General features: G+C 40.1%; 1 long non-coding RNA gene across 2 annotated transcripts; it reads right to left on the bottom strand.

Annotated features, from left to right (window-relative positions):
* Nucleotides 1-473: 473 nt before the first annotated feature.
* Nucleotides 474-8240, bottom strand: LOC125324339. 2 transcript variants are annotated; one of them, XR_007202941.1, is made up of 4 exons: nucleotides 7108-8240; nucleotides 3290-3397; nucleotides 2717-2841; nucleotides 474-748 (listed from the first exon to the last, which is right to left on the bottom strand). It is a non-coding gene; the product is annotated as an uncharacterized LOC125324339 (long non-coding RNA). The 2 variants fall into 2 exon arrangements; XR_007202940.1 differs by having other exon boundaries at nucleotides 7814-8240.
* Nucleotides 8241-9412: the final 1172 nt, after the last annotated feature.

Genomic DNA, 9412 nt, shown 5'->3' with positions numbered 1-9412 from the left:
ACCTGACATAAGAAGCAGTGTTGGCTACAGCCCAGCTGATGGGACTGTTTCACAGTTTGACTGCAAGCCAAAAAAGCCTGTTGGGTTTCTGTGCTCCATTTGGTTTGTTGCCACAAACAAAGAGTACAGCAGCCAACAAACACCCAGCAATGTTGACCTCCCCTCTGCAGCAGCAGTAAGCTGTTTTATGGCTGCATCAGCAGATAGGGGCTTTTGGTGTAAATGTAGAGAGCTACTGGAGTGATGGAATAGTATTTCACTGTTTTGTCACACAAGCATATTTGGAGGCATATGGGGGACATGATCTGCTTATTCCTGTGTCTGTGATCTATTAATTTATGCAACACCTGCTGAAGAAAAGGGTGAGATTAATTTTGCTTAGATCTAAATGCCTGCCAGGTATTCCCCCCGAACTCTTTTCATGCTTGCTGGACAGAATTTGATGTTTTTAGTGAGCAGATAGTCTTGATCACCTTAAGTGTCTCCTTGAGTTTAAGTGAATTAGTCAGTGCCTTTTTGTCTCCCTTGACCTCTCAGGGTAGTTAGATAAAGAGCCCAGACATAAGTGTCTATGCTGTAAACAGCTTAAATGAGATCCCACAAAAGATGTCTGGACCCGACAGAACCATGACACATCCATAAGGATCACTCCTGCAGTCAGTGGTAGCTTTGTCTCCCTCGCTTCTAGGTGGAATGGTTACAAGGAGTACTTCTCAGAAAGACTCCTCCTGGATCATGGCAGCAATACCTACCAAAAAAAAAAAATAGGAGTTTAATGGGCAATGCTTTCTAATTGCTAAAATAATACTAATACTAATACTAATACTAATGTGCCTTGGCTTGCTATCTTCGTTTTTCTTCCTGCTAGAAGTCTTTATTTAGATCTTCTGTCACTATGAGGTCAGAATGTCAACATTTTGTTTACAGAGCTGAAGACGCATTTTAAGGTGAAAAACAAACCCACTAACACTCAGAATATAGTTAAATCTCCTGATTCAACTTGGTTTTATATCTTTTGTGGAGGGCAAATTTGGAGAGAGCATCTGTGCAAGACTCACATACAACTTCATGAAAGAATGTTGTTTCTCCAGTTTACCACTTTAAAGAAATATTATCCTGGTGTCTTCATGTCCATCTTTGAGGGACATTTTGCTCCCTTTTGATTGCAAATGTATTTCAAAGGTGTTTCAGCTCTCTTTCTGCCCTTGTTACTTCCCTAATCACAAGGTCTTCTGGTCTTTTAGGCAGCTGCCAGACATCCAGGGCAAGAGTAATGAGATATCTTCATGCTAACTTCAGAATGAATCTCTTATGAATAAAGGACGATGTCAGAATTCCAGGTTTTATATGTTGTTCTAAATATCTTTTTCAGAAAGTAAGACTAACTCTGATTATAAGGTTACATTAAAACATCTCCAAACTGTGTAGCACAAGTGCTTTTTTCTATCACCAGCAGTTCCTTGTTGCAGATCAGAAGGGCTTTATGAGGCCAATGTGTGACATGTTAGTGTACACTGCTCTTCTGGATCCATCACATCACACATGAGAGGGCCAAGTTCTGTAAATTTGTAAAAAAACCACACATTCCATTTAGGCTTGAAAAAGTGCCTGACAAAATGAAGTCCCATAATGTCCAGAAAGTAATTTCATTCTGTATCCATCTGCAAAGTTTTTTCCCCTTTCCCTGAGGTGAAGGGAAAGATCTGCACAAGTGTTAACAATCACTTTATTTCTACTTCAGCATTTCATTTGTTGGGTTCTGTCCACCAAACAAGTGGTGTCAATGGGGTCACCTGTGTTTGATCATTAGTGGGAATGCATGTCCTTATCTGCATCCCACACTTGACTAGCACTGCTTGACTCCTCATCAAGCTGGAAGTGATTAATTCAGTAGGACCATCCTTTTCTTGATGTCAAGGGAAGAAAGGTCAGTGCCAGCAACTGCTGATTAAGTTTAGCAAAGTGAGGAAAGAAAATTAGCAGGATTGAGCTTTGTCACCTCTTGCTTTTTGGTTCAAGTCTTCAGTGAATGAAAAATCATCTGTGCCTGATTAGAATTCATGTCTGTCAGAACATATTTCAAAGAGACGGTAACTTCTACATGGCTCAGGCTGAGGTAAGTCTGGAAAATCACCTCTCTTTACAGACAGTTCAGCAAAGACAAATGAACATTGATGAGACTGGAAGATTATTGGTTCAGAGAAAGTAAATGAAAAACTTTTCCTGGAGTTTAACTGCAGTCAAGGATTCTTAAGGATGCTGTGGGTTTTGACCGCCTCTTCTCTACTACCCTCCATGAATAGCATATGAATGTGGTACAGAGAAAGCCTTCTTTAAGGATAGCTAGAAGTGCGGGCTTTCTTAAATTTAGTTTGATTCTGCCATTACCAGGGAGGTAAGCCATGGTTATTTCATTCAGGAAATAGCCACACATTTTTTGAGGAGTGTGAAAAGCCAACTAGATCCCTTAAAGAAATAAAGTTTATAAAGGAGGAAGAGGGGGAAATATCAGTAGTATTAAGCCTGCAAAAGACAAGCTCATTTCTCATGATCAGTTGTACAAGAGTAAATTTCGGAACAATATTTTTAGGGCAAATATGACATACAGGAAGAGTGGGAATGGAAGCCAGCCTATCTAAGATAATCTGCCTGACACCCAAGGGATTTAATAGCAAATTGCACAGCACAAGAGACTGTTGCTGTCACGTTACTGTACCTTACTTTTGTTTGGTATTGACTGATTGCAGTGTCAGTTCATTGCCCCCAAAGAACAGAGAAATTGGAAAATAGAGGCAGCATTCTGCTTTTCTTGAAAGAGATCTCATTTTCTGTCTGTAGGTTCTAGAAATATGAACATAAAAAGAAAAAGAGAAAACTGAAAAGAGCAAGACAACATCTTAGCTCAATTTCCATGTGTAACTTGTTAGTTATTTGTACAGTTTTACTTACAGCAGTTGTAAAGTGCTGAGAACAAATCCCAGAGGATAAACTCCAAAGTATTCCTCATGGAATTCTTAATCTTAGAAGTGCTGCAATATCTCACATGTGCGAGTGAATATTATGCATATGATGTTAAATGGGAGATAGATATTTCAATGACCTGCAATAGACCCCTCTTCCAAGCAAGTCTACAGCTCTGGTAACACCATGGTGGTCGCTCTAATTTAGCCACCATATCTTAGAAGAGCTGCTGATGTGATTCCCTCACATGAGACAGGAAAAAGTAGTCATGTGTCCTGAGGCAGAAGCAGCAGTGGTGAGGGAAGGAAAGATATTGAGTGCTACTCACATTCATGAAGTGCTGGTTCCCATAAAATCATCTGGAAGGTATGTGCTGGGACTATTGTTAGTGTTGTCATGATTTTAGCTTGGAGCATTTCCCTATGTTCCTTGTAACCTGCAAACAGAGCAGAGGTGGGAGCATCCAGCTGCTTCTGCTGACAGTCAAAGCCTGTTTGACCAGCTCTAGGCACAAGTGATGGGACCCAAGCAGGAATAACAGAACAACCTCTGAGAAGTTTGGAAACCAGACTCAGACAAAAGATTCTAGGAGCTAAAACTCTGGAGAAACAATTCCTTTTGCTTTAGCAATTTCTTTGCTCTTTTCCCCTGCCTGGGACTGTACTGTTCCACTTTTACATCAGTTTCTCTTCCCTGTGTGTATTATAATTCAGTTGTTCAGACACATAACTCAGGTAACCAGGTAGAATGAGTCACTGTTCACCACTGGCCGTGTCCCAATGTCTGATTCCATCTGTCATTAAACAACAGCCATGAACAGGAGAGCTGCATGAATATTACCATTAGGCCTTAAAGGAATTTCTTTCTCTTGGTAACACAAAAAAAGAAGAGCTTCATACTGCATTGCAGAAATCTCTATCTTTGGAAGCTCACAAGGTCAAAGGTACATGCAGATTACAGAAACAATGAGAAATTCACGGAAGAATACTCCATCAGTCTTTCCCCGTTCCTTCTCTCTGCTGTCTATCTTGGCAGGAACATCGGTCTTCACTCTGAGAAGTCAAAAAGATTTTCTTCCAGAGAACAACAGAAAAAGAGCAGGCAGTTCTTGTCCTGAATGGCTCTCTACACTCAGCTGTCTGTGAAAGGATGTGCAACCCTTCTCAAGATTGCAATTACATTACCTTAGAATTTCTACTTTGAAATAGACACAGCATATTTAAAGGTAAACCCAAACTTTTGAGCAGTATCTTTGAAAGCAATCAGAAAATTAACAGTGTGACAATGCATTTCCTTCAGTGAAGTTTTGTAATTCTTTGGAGTCCATTTTTCCCAAATGACCTCTTTATCTGCTTTGAGCTAAGAATGCGTACAAGATGTAGCAGGGTGGTGGCCTGATGGGAATGCTGATCTCTCAGGGAGCTAACCAGAGTATTTGTATCTGCCTGTCTCCGTGACTCATGCACGGGTTGAAAGTTATTCCCCTCTGAGGGCCAGAAGCTACCAGCTCCTGTGTTTCACTGCATGAGGTATCTCACTTGCACCCTCTGGAAAGCTTTCTTACCTGGATAGCTCTGTTGACAAAGGTCCCATTTTGGGATTCCACATTGGTTTCAAGGAGATATTTCATATTTAAGTTCAATGTTTGCTAGTAAAATGAGGTTTAAAGAGAGAAAGCCTATCCAGTCTGTCATGATTTTTTGTTGATTCTGCTCCTCTACTGCTGCCCCTAGAGATACTATCTCAGCACTGCCATCAAGATAATTCCCTGCTTTCTTTGGCGGGTTGTATGGTCTCTTCAACGTGTGCAGTTACCAGAATGGCAAAGTGAAAGGGAAGCAGAGCACAGAGAAACTTCAGACCTCAACTATTTCCTTGTTTTTCTAGTCTAGAAATGGCTGGTTTCGGAGGCAGTTTCTGTAAGGCAGAAAAGAAGCTGGCGTAGAAGGTTGTGGTTGTACTTGGTTCACCCACAGCAGCAGGAAATACACATCAGCCAACATACCTTACTCTCCTCTCTCTGACAGTCTGATAACATTCCTCTACTGTAAACCCAAAACCAATGCTGAGGAATGTTTTGTCTCTAAAGTCTTCCTGTTCTCAAAAATAGGCCCACTGGGACTGGAAGCTGTACCTGCGGTTTTAGTAACCCTTAGGTGTTCTCTCCTGGAATTTGCTCCTAGGAGATACTTCCACAAACTCTTCACACTCATGATTTACCCCACTATGACAAAGCCTGCTCAGCTGTGAATAAAAGTATAGAAATAGACAAATCTTATTTACCTGCGAGCCGGTCAGGATAGAGGTCATTTTAAATAACTTTCAGCTCTCCAAAACCTACTGGTCTCAGTTAGTCCTAAGAAAACATTTCCATTGATAATTCCATGTAACTAGGAATTTTTTCCTGGCAGTTCTTTGCCCTTCTAATCCTTTTCTGTAGTGGTGAAAAGCATTTGGTCTGCTACTTATTTTAGGAGTTTGGTACATATGCAAAAAGAGTAGGATGTAAATCAACACAGGATGCTGTTTTCCCAGATGAATAGCCCTATGTAAATGTAAGAAATTAATACAAAATACTTTCTAATCCAGTTTATTTATGTGGTAAATCATCCTGGACCCTACAATTTTATTTTAAAGACTAAAGAAACCCACCACTTTAAAGATTAATTTTCGTTTGATTCCACTTCTTGCACAAATAAGTTCCATTTAAAAGAATCTAATGAAGAAGTTTCTAGTTTGAGCCCATCCAGCTGTAGATTCCTTGTCATGCAAAGTTTTAGGTAACAGTAAACATAATTTCCCATTACTGCTGCACTTATACTTAGTTTGACTTCCAGTACAAGCTTTAAAGCAAGTGCCAAGCAATTTATTGGGATGACACAAACAATAGAAATGAACCTTAAGTGAGATGTTCTTTATCAGCTGCTAACAGCATCGATCTATTTTTCACCTCAGGAAATATGTAGGTAAAACATTTCATGTGTTTAAGAAGCTTATAGTAGGCCTATCAAGCATGTATAGGGAATAAAAAAAAAAATCAGTAATTTTAGAATAGAAGAAAAAATAACATCCTATGAAAATGTAAGTTGCTTAACATTTTAACTGTTTAAAAGATTTTTTTTTTCGTTTCCAGTGGTTTTACATTCCACAGACTATGGAATTTTTTTAAACAGGAAAGGAACAGATTTTCCTTGACTTTCTGGCATCTCCCTCAAAGTGAATTCAAAACACAACTTAAATCTCTGAACACTTCTGTGTTGCCAGCCAGATAAATAAGCATTGCAGCAGGATGCAACACCTGCAGATGTATTCTCCCGAGTTTGTGGCTTTCTTCCACAGAACAAACATTGTGAAATTGCTTCTACAGGTGTCCCACAGAATTCCTGCCTTCCCAGCTCCCTTGCTCGTTGAAAACACTCCACACCACAGGCCAGGCTCAGACCACTGCTGTGGGCAGGATTGCAATGGTTTTGTCAGGGTAAAATAGTGTCAGCCAGAATAACCAGCAAAGCAGAAAGAACATTCACCTCCCCACTGCCTCACTCATTATGTGGGCACATAACAAGGCTCCAGGCATCTAAGACAGCACCAAGTACCCTGATCATTCATAACCTGGGTGACAAGAGCAGAAGCCTTTTCCTTGGGATGGTGAGCAATTACAGAAAATTGGGGCTGTGAGGGACCTCAGTCTAATAACCAGTTTATTCATCTGCCCCAAGGCAAGATCTACTGGCCTGCCCCAAAAATGACAGATGTTTATCTAGCTCTAATATCTTATTAAAAGCTATTGGTAACAGGCACACCACACCAACCAGACAATTTATTTCTATGTTTTGCTGTACTTTTAGCAACATTTATTACCAATGCATTTTGCAAGAAGCTTTATCACCATCTTTCTCAGTGCAATCAAAGTTACATTTAAACAGTCTTGTTAAGAAATCCAATTCATTGTCAGCAAACATAATTTCATTTCCCTTTTATCACTTCTGGAAAATGTTAACTCTATTTCAGCAGGGCATGGGGATACCAGGAGGTTCTAATAGGTTCCTCAGTGGTCCTTTTGTTTCTTGTTTGAAAAGATATTTGCCTTAAAAAGTACCAGAAGAAGTAGGCTGCCACTCTCAGTTAATAGTCTCAGTTACTTACTGATAAATGCAGGGGATCCACAGGAACAATACTGGAGAATTAAGTCCTTATTGCCTCCTAACTGGTTTCTGGATATCTTCCACCAGGAGGCCAAGGGTAGCCACCCCCTGCTTTACTGGAGAGGATGTATTTGTTCATTGGTACAAGATTTTTCTACCTAAATAGTAGAACTGGGGAGAAAATTAAGGTGGTGCTTGGATTACCCACACAATGAAGGTGTGTTTAGTGCAATCTCTGACATTACCGTGCTTTATGAGAACCATTCAAATGAATGAATGCCTCAAAGTAATAATCTTGGTTTATATCTGCTTTTATATCATACATCTTCTATAATTCATGAACCTCTCCATATAACAAGCCTATAATATTTGACTTTATAACAGTATAACCCTATAAAATGTGGCTCTATAAAAGGAGATGGAAGACAACACAAAACAGACATTTCCAGGGGACAGAGTAATCCCACCCTGTGACTATGGTGCTTTGTAGTGGCAGTAGATGAAGCAATGCCTTCCTGCAGGCTGTAATTAAATGGAAGTACCAAAGCATGTCTGAGAACAGTGCACTTTGTTTCCCTTCAAACATTCCTTTGCAATTAAATACATTATTATTTTAAGCATCCACCTCTTGCATTGGGAAAGTTGTTCCCACTGCAGAGATAAGGAGGAACATAAAGAAGAGATGGGAAATCAAGCAAAAATATTACCTGCTGGGGTCTTCGATGGCCAATAAAGTAATTAACAGCACAGCTGCTTGCAACCAGGTGGAACTAGTCTGCAGTGACCCCTGCAATCAGAAGTAGAGGAAAGGAAGGCAGGAAAGGGAGAGAAACTAGAGGTTTTCAGCTGTCAGAGGAAAATAAATTGGCTGGCTCTACCCCTTTCCACTAAGCTGTCGAGTAGGCACATCTTATGTTCCCCAGCCAGTCATGCAGGCTGCAGGAAAAAAGTGGTTTGGGGACTTTCCATTTTCCCTCATCAAAATGTTAATCTTCTGAATAACATGTTTGCTGCAGAAGCCATGAGAAGGGAACAGAGAAAACAGCTGGTTAGAGACAGAGGCTGTTGGAAACCACCTGAAAATGTGCTGTTGAAAACGTGCAAGCACACACTTCCTCATTTTTTATTCATGTGAGAAAACATTCATTGCCGCTGGAACTTTAGGCTGATGCATCCTATGATTAGTTTCCTGGACTAAAAGGGTAAGGGAGTCAACATGTTCTTTAACACTGAACATGGTGATTAAATCTTGTATTCTGAGCAGGAAAACTGGGTGGAAACAGTAAAGTTTTAGGGATATAATCTCAATTAGAGCAATCAAGTGATGGCAAACGGTGAAAACCACAATTCTGTACAAAAGCCTGGTAAGAACTTTGCTTGAGCTAGGATCAAGCTAATACATGAAGCTGGTATTTGCCATGCTGTGTGCAGCCTTCCAGGAGCTGTGTTACTCTGGGAGGCAAAGAGCTGATCACTGGAATCATAGAATTAATGGAAAAGGACTTATTTAATGGTATGAGAAACACAGAACAAGTGAAAAAGCAGTATCTTGTTCATTTAAGTAAACACTTATAAAGATCACCTTCATGAAATGAAAGCAAAGTATGAAAGCAAAGCTTTCCATGGAACAGCAGGAGTTGAGTGGGTTGGAAGAAATCAGAGATAAGGGTGACAACCAGCTGTGAGAGCAGGCAGTGTGAGGCAGTGTGTACTTTTTCCTAGGAATTGAACTGGAACTAGCATTTCCTTCAGTGCATCACAGAACGGGCCACAGATTAATTTGTAAAATTGTCTGAGCATTTGAATTTGAGCATCTTTGGCTACAACTGAAACAGACTTGAAGAGGAAGAAAACCCTAATAGCAAAGGTGTTCAGTCTGCTGGATGAGCTATTTCCACCTTGAAGTTCATACTAATTTTGTTTACTTTGCTACCCTTTCTACCAATCCTGCCAGACACTAAAAATACCCAACACAGTAAAAATCCAGTCCTTTCCACTGTGGACTTTGGCATATGACAATTCTCTCGAGAGACAGCAATGAGATGTGGAATTTCTGAGCTCACCACATACCTAGGAAGAGGCAGAGGAATATATCTGTTCTCAGTGGTGACCACAAGGAGGTGAAAAAAGAGGGGATGCTGACTGTGACTTGAAGTCTGGGGTTTTTTCCTCCCTCCAGCAATAGAAGCCCAAAACTTTTGTTTACTTATTCTATTACTATTGTAGTGAAGAGGTGAAGAAAGATGATAAAAATATAAACTGGTAAATAATTCAGAAAGAGAAGATTTCTAGTCCAAGAGACAGAA

The sequence above is a fragment of the Corvus hawaiiensis genome, chromosome 4, assembly GCF_020740725.1.
Source record: "Corvus hawaiiensis isolate bCorHaw1 chromosome 4, bCorHaw1.pri.cur, whole genome shotgun sequence".
Classification (NCBI taxonomy): domain Eukaryota; kingdom Metazoa; phylum Chordata; class Aves; order Passeriformes; family Corvidae; genus Corvus; species Corvus hawaiiensis.
The sequence above is the reverse complement of the archived record's forward strand: the minus strand, read 5'-3'. Positions and strand labels throughout refer to the sequence as shown.